This window comes from Phalacrocorax carbo, chromosome 3 (genome assembly GCF_963921805.1).
Source record: "Phalacrocorax carbo chromosome 3, bPhaCar2.1, whole genome shotgun sequence".
In the NCBI taxonomy this organism is placed as follows: Eukaryota; Metazoa; Chordata; class Aves; order Suliformes; family Phalacrocoracidae; genus Phalacrocorax; species Phalacrocorax carbo.
Window position 1 is genome coordinate 21,181,831 of NC_087515.1, and position 14,509 is coordinate 21,196,339.

General features: G+C 45.5%; 1 protein-coding gene across 5 annotated transcripts in view; it reads right to left on the reverse strand.

Moving 5' to 3' along the window:
• PPM1B (protein phosphatase, Mg2+/Mn2+ dependent 1B) overlaps window positions 1-9,863 on the reverse strand; it is a 64,014-nt gene extending 54,151 nt beyond the window's left edge. For 2 of the 5 annotated variants that reach the window (XM_064446094.1, XM_064446096.1), the window contains exon 1: window positions 9,608-9,862. The gene's annotated coding sequence lies outside the window, so the exon portion shown is untranslated. Of the gene's footprint in view, window positions 1-1,658; window positions 1,732-1,834; window positions 1,993-9,607 lie in introns of all 5 variants that reach the window. The other 3 variants (XM_064446097.1, XM_064446099.1, XM_064446098.1) reach the window with 3 other exon arrangements.
• Between the last annotated feature and the right edge of the window lie 4,646 nt (window positions 9,864-14,509).

Genomic DNA, 14,509 nt, shown 5'->3' on the forward strand with positions numbered 1-14,509 from the left:
ACCACATAGTAAGCTGCATAGTTAAAATACATAGTTAAACATACATACATAGTTAAAAACAGCTACTATTTTGAGTTTATTAAATATTTTAGAGAAGTTGTTCTCTGGCTGAGAATTGCTTATGTTTGGTGCATTCTAGTTAAAGTGAGATGGCATCCTATTGGATTTAATGTTACCAGCTAGATATTGGTCTTCAATAGCTCTTCACCTCCATCACTCTTACACTCAAATACAGTAATAAAACATACAGAGGTATACACACGGTTCAGCATAAGGCAAACCAAAGGGGAAACAGAAGTGAAGTAAATTATATTGTTTACTGTGATATAAAAGTAGGATACCAAACACCATTGTCACTATAGCAGGGTCCTAACAATGCTTTTCTTCCACATCAAACAAACCTAATTATTTCACTTTTAAAACATAGGAAAACATTGAACTATAGCTTTTACCATTTATAAAGAACAGATGAGCTTTCAGGGCTTGCCTGCAGAGACTGCACAGTTATTTGACTCTAGCAAACATTATGTTGGAAAGAGAATGTTTCACAATGGTCTGCAAAGGTGGTATGCTTGTCTTTTCCTTGATCCCACAAATGATGAAGAAAGTCACCTTAAATTGCTTCCAGTTTCTTTACATTGTAAGAGATGCACAGAATCTAAAGGATGGTTGGTTGGAAAACCTCCCACAAAACAAGCAATTGCTGTTATTAAAGCATCTTTTGAATGACTGAATGCCTATGAACTTCTAGGCTACCTTTTAAACAGCAGCTCAATTGTCGTGCACCTATGGAGGTTTTACAGACCAATTTTCACGCACCCTTTCACCCCCAATATTAGCTCTATTATTTTCAGAAGATTGTTTTCATTTTGCTTATGTATATAATCCCTACTATTAGAAGTTTTATGCACAAGTTTAGAAAAAGTGCTCCTCAAACATTATCAGCCACAATCTAAACTTCAGATAATTCCAATAAATTCATCCACCAGCCAAAGCAATCAGGAAGGTAAAGAGCAGGAAATAACAAATCCAGATCAAGTATTGGATATTATCAATAGTAGTACAAGAGTATTTTTCACACTTAGACCCCATAAAAGAACATTAAAAAAGACATTATCTCAAATAAAAGGAAAAGTGAAACAAAAAATCCCTTGCTGTAATATGACTCTTGGAAAGTGGTAAAGATACAGAAAACATGACAAGCTAGCAAGTGGATAAACATCACATCTGAGGAGTCAGTTTGATACATCTATAGGTATAGTAGTCCCACAATTACTGGATAACATTCACTAAAGATGCCTGTAAATCCCCTCTGTAATTAGGCATTGTTTATTACCTCCTCAGAGGTGTCACTTCAGAAACGTTTGTGACTCTGAACAGAATTGCGCACTGGGGCTCCATTGAGCTAGACAGAGCTTCTTTGCCTTCTAAGATGTAGGACTGATCACTACCTATGGGAGTCAACAGACTACCTCTGCTAGGCCTGGATTCAAGTTTTACAGAAGCTGAAATGAGAACAGCACTTCACTTTTGCCTTGAATACACACCCTAAAGAGTATCCTCTTCTTGAAAAATCAGCTGTGAACAATTTTTCTCAAATGCCCCACAGAGAATCAGTGTCAGACAGTAGAAACCAGTGCCTGCAACTGGCACCATACCTGAAGTGAGGTCTTGTGCACAAACTGGTATGCAGAGTACCTTTTGACCAGGATGAGATTTGCCTGTTGGCAACTAGAACAAATAAAACAAGTATTTTATTACTATACTGGGGAAACAGAGAGCAGGAGCAGAAAGGACACAGAGAGAAACTGAGTAACATCTATTCTAGGCTCACCTTTCATACCTTTACAGAAGCTCTCTGAAGTCAGTGCTTAGAGTACAGGCCCACTTAAAATAGAAGCAAAAGGAACCATTTCCTTAGCTTTATACACTGAAGACAACTCTCAGAACTCAGCCTGCAGTACTACGTAGCTTCAGTACAGTACTTCTCATCTGAAAAGTTCCAAAGCACATTAGAGTTTCAGCAGCTTTTCAAGGTCACAAGGGCGATCACAAACAACTCCCTGCCCCCTTCAACTCCTAATCCACCACCCTCAAAATCCAATCTAGCTGTACTCCAGAGGCTTCAATACGTCATTCATTTTCAAAACCTTCATTCACTTCTCTCCTAGAATTGTGGTCCAAAACTACCATATGTGATACCAGTGTGAAACACAAAAGGCTACAATATACTTCAAAGGCAACTTTAGACCTGTCTATATTTATCTGGAGGTGGTTTAATAAGCATGTTGGATACTCAAGAATTTTATCTATCCTATGGAGAAGATATTTTTAGCATCCCTTAAGAATTTGGTATTAGGAACATAATTTCCTATTTCTAGGTATGCTTGCTCAAGTGTTGGGGGCAGGGAATACTTTCAACTCTTATGGAAGAAATTTACAACACTAGTAAATACAAAGAGACAGTAAAACCAGTTATAGCTTTAGTGGAAAATAAATAAAATCCACCTTAGGAAGCCAAGCTCCAGTGTGTGTCACACCCCTCCCTCCACCACCAAGTTGCACTGAAACTGGCCACAATCCAGACCTTAACAGAAGGGTAAATATTTCAGAGACAATCAGGTCCTATGAGCTTTGTGGAAATAAACAGTCAAATCAAGGAGACACATCTGAACTAGTGCCCCGTGAGGACAAGTGCAGCAGAAGCTCAGCTATACTACCAAAACCAACTTCCTATACAGACAGCTGGACAGATAGTGCCCCGAACTCATGAAAATACTTTCAGAGCTCACAATACAGTACACCCAGAAAAATCCAACCACAAGACAAAGCCACAGGAAGTCAGGCTTCATAACCTGTTGCTCACACAGCTAGTTTCATTCTTGAATAACTGAAGTAAAACCATGAAAGAACTACTTTCCAGAATTGTAGTTTTAACACCAGACATTTCCACACACAGTTTCAAAACTAGTGACAATAATTTGGGAACAGCAATTCAGTTACCTGACAAGATAAACTATCCTTACTGAGAGAGCAGCAGCACAACTTCTGCAGTCCTGACAACAGCACTCAGGGGGCAGGAGAAGGCAGAATCCAGTTCCCCACATAGCTCAACACCCTCTGCAATGCTCCAAGGTACCTTTTAAAGACCTGTTGGTACATCTATACTAGCACTTTAGTTTGGATCAGGACTGCACTTCTGAATTAAATCTGCATCACCTGTGCTTCTCTCAGAAGTTTCTGAATACATGATCTCAACACCTCTCAGATTAACCTAAACAAAAACTCTGGGAAAGCACCTACATACCCAGTACTATTTGGAGTATACTCAGTCCACAAAATCGACTACAACTAGTCTAAAATAAAGCCCCATGAAGTACACACGCGGTGGACACTGGGTCTGCCTAACTTATCGTTTAACTCCATAATCTTGTCCAACTGCAGCATACTGCTTGCTAATGTAAATATCAGTGTGGTAGATACTGCCCATCCATTTAAGAGAGCCTCAAGCAGCAGTAAGTAAAGCCACAGACTTAAACAGCCAACACACACCTCATCAGCCCTAAAAAGGAAGGCTGCACTGTGAATTTAAGTGTTCCTTTTCCTGGGGTAACTACAGCAGCAGTGTCTCACCACTCATCCACTTTTGCTTCCACCCCTTTACAGTTAGGAGTATCAAAAACTAGTGGGATACATCTAGGAAAGTTCTCCAAGTAAAAAAAAAACAAAAAACCAAGACCTACACACTTCATGCATCACTTGTATTTACTGTTTCATAGAAGTTTTTAAATGACACTGAAAACACAACCCAATAACCCACATCAATGGCTCCACTACAGCTAGTGGTAGGAAAGGAAGAGCAGCATGTGCTCAGTAATGCTTTTATATTACTTGCATATCAGCTTAACCAACAAAGCTGCCCAGAAAAGAAGGGATTTTGTTTCTGAATAAGCTGACCAACATAATATTGTTTCAGTTTTCCACTTGAATCAAAATATCAGTTCTTTACAAATAGTTCCATCATTTGAGATTTGCTCTCCAGTCACTAATTTCTTCTTTCACTATAGAAAATTTTAAATGCAAGATCATGAGTTTTGAACATATAATACCTGGCTTTAACAGGACAGACGAGCTGATGAGAACAGGCCAAAGCAGTATTACATTAATAAATTACAATAAGTATACCTCCTCCACTCAACAAGTGATCACCATCTTACTTCATTACCTCCTTGATAAAAACAATTAATTCACATACTAACAATGCAGAGCCATGTGCGCTCTACATTCAGTAAAGGTCAACTTCCTACACTGAGGTGCAGACACAGAAGTAGGATTATTGAAGACGACATTTTCTGTTAACACGTTAATCCCCTGAAAACTGCAAAGACAGACAGATGTTTTCCTTTGTGACTTAACTGGAAGTTTGTGGTCATTGACTTGTCATTACCACACACACTGAAGAGCCATCTTAAGCTCTCCAGTAGCCTTGACTGAAACATCCTTAAGCGACATTTTTCTGAGCTGAATTCCTGTTAACTCTTGTGAAAATAGACTGAAGCACCTAGTTGCACTATTTATTTGAAAGAAAACTCAACAAACAGGTTATTTCCCATCAAAGATGCAGAGAACCTACACCATGAGGTAGTAATATACCAACATCATGAAACGATGCACTGAAGTAATATTAATGAGAAACTAATGGTGCATGGGGAAAAAGTTGTGGGTGACTTATTTTTCCTAGCAGAATAATACCTGGGCCTGAATAGTTTCCTCCAAATCTATAAGAAAGGCTGTTGTCCACTGAGATATGGGGTTTGTTTCCCTTCTATTGTTTTCTAAATTAAAACATCTTTGTGCCTTCTCTCCCGATACAGGTTTTTCAAAGAGCCAGAAGACTAATTTAACCAATGTTCACTGGCAACCCTCATGTTTCATCATGCCAATAATGTCTCAAGTTGAGATGAGCAGTTCAGTTCATCTCAAGAAACTGAGGTGAGCTACACCAGCTCAGTTATTTTCCAGTGTCTCATGCAAAGCTTTTCAGACCAGTTTCCTTTTAGAGTGCCTCCCACTAATTTTTTCAGAATTTTTATTTGGCTTCAGCATGAGACAGGTATAAATCTGGACAAGATTTATTTGCCAAATTTTAAGCAGTTTGTCCAAAGTTTCCCATGCTAAATATATGCCCAAGACTGAAATACGTCAGCCAAATAGCTGAGAGGTTCACAAGGTTGTCTGCTGAAAAAAAAAAACCACAACAAGTTTTTATGATTCTTGTTCTTGCATCAGGGACACATGTTTCTTTGTCCATGCAAAAAATTTCCCTTTTCTGGGCTTCTATAATCTGATGTTATTTGAATGTGAGGTTTGGGGTTTTTTTAATTAATAAACAACAATGACATGTCCAGAATTTTAAACTAAATTCCCTGAAGATTATATGCATACCAGATATGCTGAAGACCAGGGCTAAATCAGACCCCTCTTGAAGTTTCATAAAACATTTATCATGCATTCTCACTGCTAATACAGTGAGAAGGAAGAAGCCACAGTTCACACCCTGTACATTTATAAGCCAAATCTTGAAGATGATCAAGCATTAAGCACAGAATGAAAAAAGCAACAAATAAGGAACCAAGATAGCAAAAAATTTTTACTTTAACAGTTTTCCAAAGAAATCACCCTTGCTCTCCTCCAATTTACTGAGAAAACCAATATTCAGATCAAATCGCTTGGGCTGCTAAAAGGCCCAAGATCTGAAGGATATTTCTTCATTTTCACAGAGAAGTGAAGAGAAACAAACACTAGTGCAGCACTGAATTCAGAGAGATGAGAAAACTTCTTGGACAAGGTGGCAAGAATTAAAAAAAGTTAGATACAACAGATACTTGATACAATTAAGGCGGTGGGCAGAAAGAATCAATATTAGAGAAAAACACAACTATGGACACAAAGATATGCATGACCTGTTACAGTAATCACAATCCACACATGGAGTCTAGAGCCTGGATTCTTTCACCAAGGTCTTCCCATTCACTTGAAAGAGACTGTGCTTGCAAAAACCAATGGTTTGCTACCTATTTTCCAGCACTGACCAGAAAAGAACAGCTATTTACCACTTACTAAGCTACAGCAGTAGGCCTATGTGGCAGATTTAGGCATTCTTACAGGACTGATGATCCAAGACAGTACCAAATGATTAATTTCAATTTTCAGAGGATTTACTGGGGGGGGATGACAACAAAAAGACACACACACACAAAACCAACAAGAACAACACACACACCCCCTAGGAACTTTATGGTAGCATTTAGCTACGTGTGCTGCAGTTTGTTTCATTCCAGATGGACAGTACTCTCTGAACATCATTCCACATACAACCCCATCCCTTGCTGCAGTCTAAATAAACCCTGCTCCAGAGAGTGATATTCGTTATTATAATACAAATACTTCACATGGATTTTTACATCCAGCATTAAGAGTGGATTTTTACTGCCTTTCACTCTCTGTAATATGAAGGCAACACATTACTGTAAGAAATACTCACTACTCTCAATCACCCCCCTCCAAGACCAGTCATTCTTGACACTGAGGCCCTTAAAAGACAATGTTCAAGACGCAGATTCCACAACCTTTGATTTCAGTTGTGATGGGTTTATATTTCTGCCAGACAGGGTCTCAAGTTTAGTAAGGCAGAAGCATGCACTAGTGATCACCACTGGAAAAGTTTAAGTGAACAATTATAATTCTGCACCAGAGACGAGAACTGGATTATCCAGGACAACTACTATCAGAGTACTCTTTTTCCTCTAGTTCCCTACCTAACTGACCATCTCGCAGCTAACACAAGAAAAATGGGTTCTATGCATGCTCTATACAGCTCTCTCAATACTACATAAATTCCGTTTCCCTCACCATGATGTTATGCACCTTAATTAAATTAGTATCCTACATAACAACCTCCTCTAAATATCTGTGTGGAACAAGAGATGAGGGGCTGTGTAAACAAATAATACATACTATCACAAATCCGCAGACCATGGGATACACGCATGCAATTTTTCCTCATTTCCACCTGAGCCAAACAGCTTTCTGGTCTAAATGGATTATCTTTTTCACAGATCTCACCCTCAAATGTTTACGCACTAGCCCCCTTTCAAACACAAGCATATGTCCAGTACAAAAGACTTCATACCTTTCAGACACATGCACTCAGCTAAAGTGTTAAGGTATATATAACGGACATAGTAAATATATACAATAGACACATTTGAGGCCCCGAGCCCACACATACAGGGGGCTTGTCTACACCACAGTAAGTGCTTTTAGTTAGCTGCTGACTTGTCAACACCATTATGAACACTAGCTTCAGCAAAAGTTTACCCTTAAAGTTAATGGACAATTTACCCAGTGGAACAAACAGAGCAAAATAAACGAAGAAAAGCACCTTTAAGAGAAACCCTTGACTATTCTGTAGCCTCCTTTAATCTTACAACATTCATAACAGTAACAAATTGCCTCATCTTCATTCACTTTATTTAGTTTCCACTGGCTGTCACAACCATAAAATACTTCTCTCCATGACAAGAGGAGCAACAAACCTCCACAGCCTCCTACCTGCTCAGGACACACCTGGGACCCTGGACCCAGTTCACCATCCCTCCCCCACACCATTTTGGCTTTTCAAAGCCTCAGCCAAAAATTCCTACCTCCTCTCTCCATACACAAAGTTCCCACTAACTCAGCAATACGAAAACTCCAGTTTCCCTTTTGCACAAATACCATTCCCCTGATACACACATGTATACATAGCCTAACATAATCTTCACGTTGTATATGCATCATCCCCACAAATTCATCCTATCCCCCCCCCCCCCATTTCAAGCGTACACAAACCTTTCAAAGACTCCACAATTAATTTCTACTTCTAAATATTCACCCAAGCCCCCTCGCTTTCTTAGACTCCACGGTAATCCCTGGAAATAGACCCACAAGAAGTGTGTATTGATGCCCTTACAGGCAGAAATTTACACGGCCTGACACCTGTCTCAAATATGGACACCTACAGTTCTACAACTCCCCAGGGCACACACAGACTTTTCTTCAAAGAGCACTGCCATGACCCCAACACATGGCATTTGCTACACATTTTCCAATTTGTATCCCATGGCTCAAAACATCAGCATTTCAATTTCACCACAGGTGAGACACCAATTCACAGCTCCTCTCACATTCCCGGGACACAGGCCACATTACTTGCTGCCCTAGCTCATCCCGACACACAAGAAACAGGGCTCATGCAGCTGGTGACAGCCCGGCATCTCTCTCAACTCTCCGTGTGAGCACCAGACCTATCGACTCACACACGGTAGGAACATGCGTGCTTTTCTGTCCACATACCATCTCATATTACACACGAAGGTCTCACACATTAAGTCTAACCACACTGGCCACCAAACAAAACAAGTTCAGAACCTTGTAGCAACCTGTTACCACTGTGCCTGTAAGTTGTGCATAGGCTTACCACCCAAAGCCTGCCCTCTCCACAAGCCTTAGAAGCCAGCCAACTTAACACCTTACTTCTCACAACACACACGAGGTTGTTTACCTATCACTCCTAAATTCACATGCTCTCATAAATACATGCGGTTTCACCCACCGTCTGCATCCCCACGGTATAAACATACCCCTCAACCTACCACAGCACACAAAACAACACTCGTACAGATTTTTCCAGCTGCCTCCAGCCCCTCAAAATAACTCCCTCCCTTCGACCATCTGCAAATTATAGTAAAAATACATCCACGTCTGTAGCCACCGGGTTCGCGAAGCCGGCGAGCTCCAAACTACGGGAACCAGCCTCCTTCAACTTCTCTCCCCTTCCACGCCAAAGGCGCCCCGGCGCTGCCCGTGCCTACACCCCCTCCGCACACCGCCAGCTCCGCACCAGCACCCAGGCCTGCCGGCAGTTTCTCCCTCCAGCACCGTGGCCCGACCCGCGGCTCGCCGCCCCCACCCCCACCCCCCATCACTAAGCGGCGGGTGCCGCCGCTGCCCCGGCCGACACACGTGTGCGGGGCCCCGGCCCACCGGCGCCCCCTCCCTCGCCTCGCCCCGCAGACAGCACCCGACCCCTTCCCCGCACCGCAGGGGGCCCCGGCCCGCACCTCCCCCGCCCCACCCGCAGCACCGCCGGCGTGCGGGGCCTGGGCCGCCGGGTGCCCCGCCGCCGCACCGGCCCACAGAGGGCGGGCCCGACGGCCCCATCCCCGGCTACATCGGGGGGCGGGGGGGAGTGGGGGGTGGCTTCCCCGCCGCAGGCCCTGTCAGCGCGGCCCCCAGACCTCTCTCCTCCCCCGGCGGGAAGCAGCGGAGGCCGGGCCTGCGCGGCGCCTGCCCGCTACCCGGGGGCGCACCGGCGGCAGGCCCTGCCCGCCACCCCCCCGGGCCCCGCTCCCCACGCCACGCGCGCAGGCCCCGCCGCCCGGTAACACACGCGCCCGAGCCCAGCCCGGCGGCCCCCTTCCCCTCTTCTACGCCCGCCACCGCCCGCCCCGGCGCGGACACCACCCCCTTGCCCGCGCCCCGCGGCCGGCCCTGACCCCTCTACCTGTCGGCGAAGGAGCGCCGGCGTCCCTCGGCTCCCGGCGGGCAGGGCAGGGCAGGGCCCGGCCCGGGGTGAGGGGCTTGGGGGGGGGGGGGGGGTCGGGGCCTGGCTCGGCCTCAGGCGCGGGCTGCCCCGCGCTGGCCGCCGCCGGCCGCAGTCGCCGCCCGCTCGCGCACTCCAAGCGCCGCCAGCAGCGCCGACATGTTGGGCGCCCCGGTCCCAAAGGCCGCCACTAGCTCCGCCCTCCCCGCCGCCCACGTCACAGCGCTCCGGGAAGGGCGGGCGGGGCGCGGGGCACGGCCCACGGCCACGCCCACCACCGCCCCGCCGCCGGGCTCCTCCCCGCCTCCTTCCCGGCCGACTGGCTGCCTCTGCTGTCGCTCATCCCGTCCCGCCCCCTCCCAGTTGACCATTGGCCGCCCGCCCTGCCGGCTCCACCCTTCCTCAGTGTCGTTGGCCGTTCCGTTCGCCGCTCATCCGCCAGCCCCGCCCAAAAGCTTTTCCCTGATTGGGCGTTTCCCCTCTGCTTTGGTAACTATTGGCTGCGGCTCTTGTCATTCAAGTCGCTAATGCACGGACAGTGTCTTTCTCCTTTTTTTTATTTTTTAAACGTAGCCTGGGCAGGACTGACGGAAGCGGCTGTCAGCGAGTGCCCTTGCCTCTCCCAGCCTCCCTGCCCCCGCCACATCCTTTCCCTCCCGGCGCGGTTTGCCTGCAGGCCATTGGCTCACAGCGCCGCCACTCCCGCAGCCGCCTTCGCCCAGCCGCCACTGCGCGAAATGGGCCTAAACCGGCCTTCTCCCGATTGGCCGTCGCCCCTGCTAATCAAACGGAGCCGGCGGGCACTGGGGAAAGGCCGGCGGGCCCCGAGGGAGCCGCAGAGCCCACTCCCGCACGCGCGCTGCTCCTGCACAGCGATTGGTGGCGGGGCGGGCGGGAAGGGGGGAGCGGCGCGCAGCCCGCTCTCCTCCCGCTCCCATGGGGGGCGGCAAGGAGTACCCGTATGTTCGCGCGATTACATCACCGCCAGCCAATCAGAGGGCGCGGGGCCGGTCTCCTGCTCGCGGGGGGGCGGGGCCTCGCGCCCGCGCAGGGGAGCCGACGCGCCTGAGGCGGCCGTTGGGGTTGGGGGTTGCGTGGGGCTCGGCCGCTTGCGGCGGAAGTGCTGTTTTTACCACAATAAAGAATGAGACTGGAGGCGGCCCGGTTCCGGGTATTCCCTTTCGCCGTCTCGGGACGGGGAACCCGTTGCCGCTGCGGGGACGCTGGCACGGCGCCGTCCGTAACGGCTGTCCGGGGCGGGGGGCGGGGCGCGAGTCGCGGCGGCTCTGGGCCGCCGGCCCCTCCGGCAGGAGCCTCCCCGGGAGGCTATAATTAGCCCCCTGCGTGGGCTCCGCCTACCCGTTAACTTCTTCCTCGCCCCAAACAAAAAACGGTTATTCAGGGAGGAACGTGAAAATCCACCTGGTGCCTCGTAATTCCTCTCTTCCTCAATCAGCGGGCTGAAGCCAGCCGGGGTTCGTCTCTCTGGGGAGGGACCCAGCTCCGGCCTTGCTCTGCAGCCCTGTCCAGCAGTGCCGCTGGCTGCAGTTGGACGCTAAAGTCTTTCCTCATAAGCTAATGGCACCGAAGCTATGTCCTTGCTTTACTCTCCCAAGTGCCTGAAGTTTAATGTACCGCCTGTACAAAGCCATATAATTTCCCCCACTGATCTCTACTGAGTCTACTGATGCCCTTGTCCCCTTATGGGGAGGTATTTCCTCCCCACCACCCTACATACATGAGTGTGAATGAACGCCTGTCATATGCTGGACTTGAGATCATAGGTCAAACAGTTTATACAGCATTTTTATTTATCCACCTTTCTTTTCTGGAGTGTTTGCAGAGGAGCAGGCCCTGAAAAAGATGGGAGCTTTCCCTTCTGGAGTTGGCATTCTCTCCCAGTCTCCCACATAGGCACGCTATGGGATTATTTTTCCAGGCTTTCCAGAGTCATGTCCATTGTACAGAGCACACTATGCAGCTTTTAGCTTTAAATTCATCAGCAGTGCCACTCACATGAGAAAATCCTTGCACAGAGCTTTCAAGGCACTTTGAACTCTGGTAACTGATGCAACTACTAAGTTAGAGCTGAAGCTTTGCTTCCTGCGGGCTCAAGTGCATTTACTCCGCCATGAGAACACAGGAAAGGTCACTCCAGCGTGACGCGCTGCTTCCCACATCTTTCTACCAGTTGTTAGAGTTGATTGAGAATGAAACCCAGATTGCCTCAGCACAGGCACTCGTGAGCAAGTTCAGAAACGGCCGGAACACTGAGACTGCGGTTAGCCCTCTGCCATAGAAAAGTTGCTCATAGACAAGCTAATCTGAGTGTCCAGACCCAGCTGCCAGTCAACCTAGTTAACTTTGCAGCATCCACATGATCTGGGACTCAAGATACCTTTACATATCTAGCTAGGGATTTTTTTTTTTTTGCTTTCCTCAGGCTTATATCTAGTAGTCACTTAAACACAAGTCATGTATTATTAAAGCGATGACAAATCTGGCTAAAAACTGCTATATCTTCAGGTTGATGAATGTAAAATTCAGTCAGCCTAGATACTTCTTGGGCTTTTGAAATAGTTTTTATTTCAAGTGATTCACCAGGAATTTTCTGAGCGCCTGTCACTCTTTAAAGTAATGGTAAACCTTGCACAGATTTCAGCAGATACAGAACTGGGCTGTAATTTTATCAGGTCTCTGTTTACACCCTCTACTTTGCTTCTTGGCTACCTGCCACAGAGATACCATAGGTAGCGCTGGATAATGTTGCTCAGTATGAGCAAGGTATACTCAACTGCTACTGACTCCTCCATCAAATTTATGATGGCAGCCATCCTTCCCACAGTGACTGCTAAAACTTCAGAAATACTGAAGGAAATCACCAGTTAGTCTTCAAGCCTTCAAACCTTCAAGCCTTCTGACCCTGCCTTTCTCCTTGCTTCTGGGTTTGGCACCTTTGTTCTTATCTCCTTCATTTCACCTTCAACTCTAACTGCATACATCACTTTATAGAAAATTTAGAAAAAATAAAATACTTCCTTATCATGTCACCTCACTCCCAGTACAACCTTTACAGTACTGACTTCACAAAATAATAAATATTACCCTACATTATCTCTAATGTAATAAATCATATCCCCTATTGCTTCTCAAAAAGGACCTGCTTAAACGTTAGAGATTAAGTAAAAACCTACACCCTGCACATGAGTCCTTAACCCAGCATAAACAGCACATTCCTAATCACTAGAAAATGTGCGTATCTGGCTGGTTTATGTGGGCTAAAACTGAACACTGCCATTGCTCAAGAGGTGTGTGTGGCAAGAGGCAAGTAGCACAGTGACAGGCAGCAGGGGCAGCGGGTGAAGTAATAAGTAGGCGAAATAATGGTTGTATGTGGCAACATGGAGTTAATGGCTAATCGAGGGATTTTGTGCCTTTTCGCGGCTGGCCCCAGTCAAGCTGTGTGTAAGGTTACTAAAGCAGGATGTTTGTTTGTGAGAATATATGTGTGTCAGATCAATGGCAACGTGCGCATGCCTGACTGCATGTGCATTTTTTAATATATGATTCGTAGTGGCGATGAAAATAACTCTGAACTATAGAAACATTAACCAATAAATCGGAAACAGATTGTACAGGATAATGGTAGATTGCAAACAGCTTTATTTGGTACTGTACTTAAGAGGAATGAAAGTGAGTTCTTACTGTACAGAGTTTTTAAAATTCCCTCTTTTTTTTAATATTCTCTTGTTATTGGTGAACAGATTTGTTCTTTTAGGAGTAGCTCTTGATGAATCTTAAGAATTAAATGTTTCATGTTCAAATGAATGGGCTGTAAAACAGGTCTTGACAAAATAGCAGTAACTTTGGGAAGGTATGATATCTGACAGTGTTTCTACATTATTACATCAACTTCTACCTCTTGTTTTTGAGCTTTAAAACAGCTTTTCACCTGAAGCACGTATCCATCTCGTGTTTTAACTGGCCTTCACAGTGGTTTGACCACAAGTGGCAACTGCTCTAGTTTCAAAAGAAAGCATTCTCAGACACTGAAAATATTCACTGTACATTAATATTTTTTTTATCTGCGAAGCAAAAAAGCTCTTTTGTTTTCAGCTGAGTAACTTCCCAAGGAAATTAATTCACTAAACAACAGTAGTTAAGTTCTTCACCACTTCCCTGTGTACCCCTTCTAGATTACACCATCTGTAAAGAAAGGAAGGAAATCACCACAGATAATAAGGTCATCCTCGTCTTAAGAAATTAGCAGAGAAAATTTGGAAAGATTCATGTAATATTTCGCCTTGGTTTTGCTCAACAAGAGGAAGATTCGGTGCTAATACAGCAATAGGGAATAGGATGAATGTGGGATGGGTAGCAAAGAAAATGGCACAGACAGAAACAAAGACAAAACCCAAGTAGCATTAATGTGTCAAAACATCATAACTGAAAAATGGATATACTATTGCCAACATTTGGGGGAAAAATGAAGGCATGTCATAAAACTCTTCAGGACGTACCACCTTGTGATAAAAGAAAACTTGTCAAGTTCTTAACTGGAACATGTAGATTAGAGGGGATTTGCAGTCAAGGAAACACAGAAGTAAAAATAAAGATGGGTAGTAATATGCTATGTCAAGGAACACTGTTCTGCAAATAAAATGCAGGGAATAAAACAGCTCATCGTTTAGTTCCAATTTATCATTGGAAAAGGTGGTTACAAAGTGTATTGAGAGGAAAGGGCTGAGAGATTGTTACAGACTCCTGGGTGGAAGTTTTGGAGGTAGCTAGAAAACTCCATATTGTTAAAGAGATGGTACTCCCTGGATGTAAAGAACCAGTCTGTGAGATTTCAAATTCCCA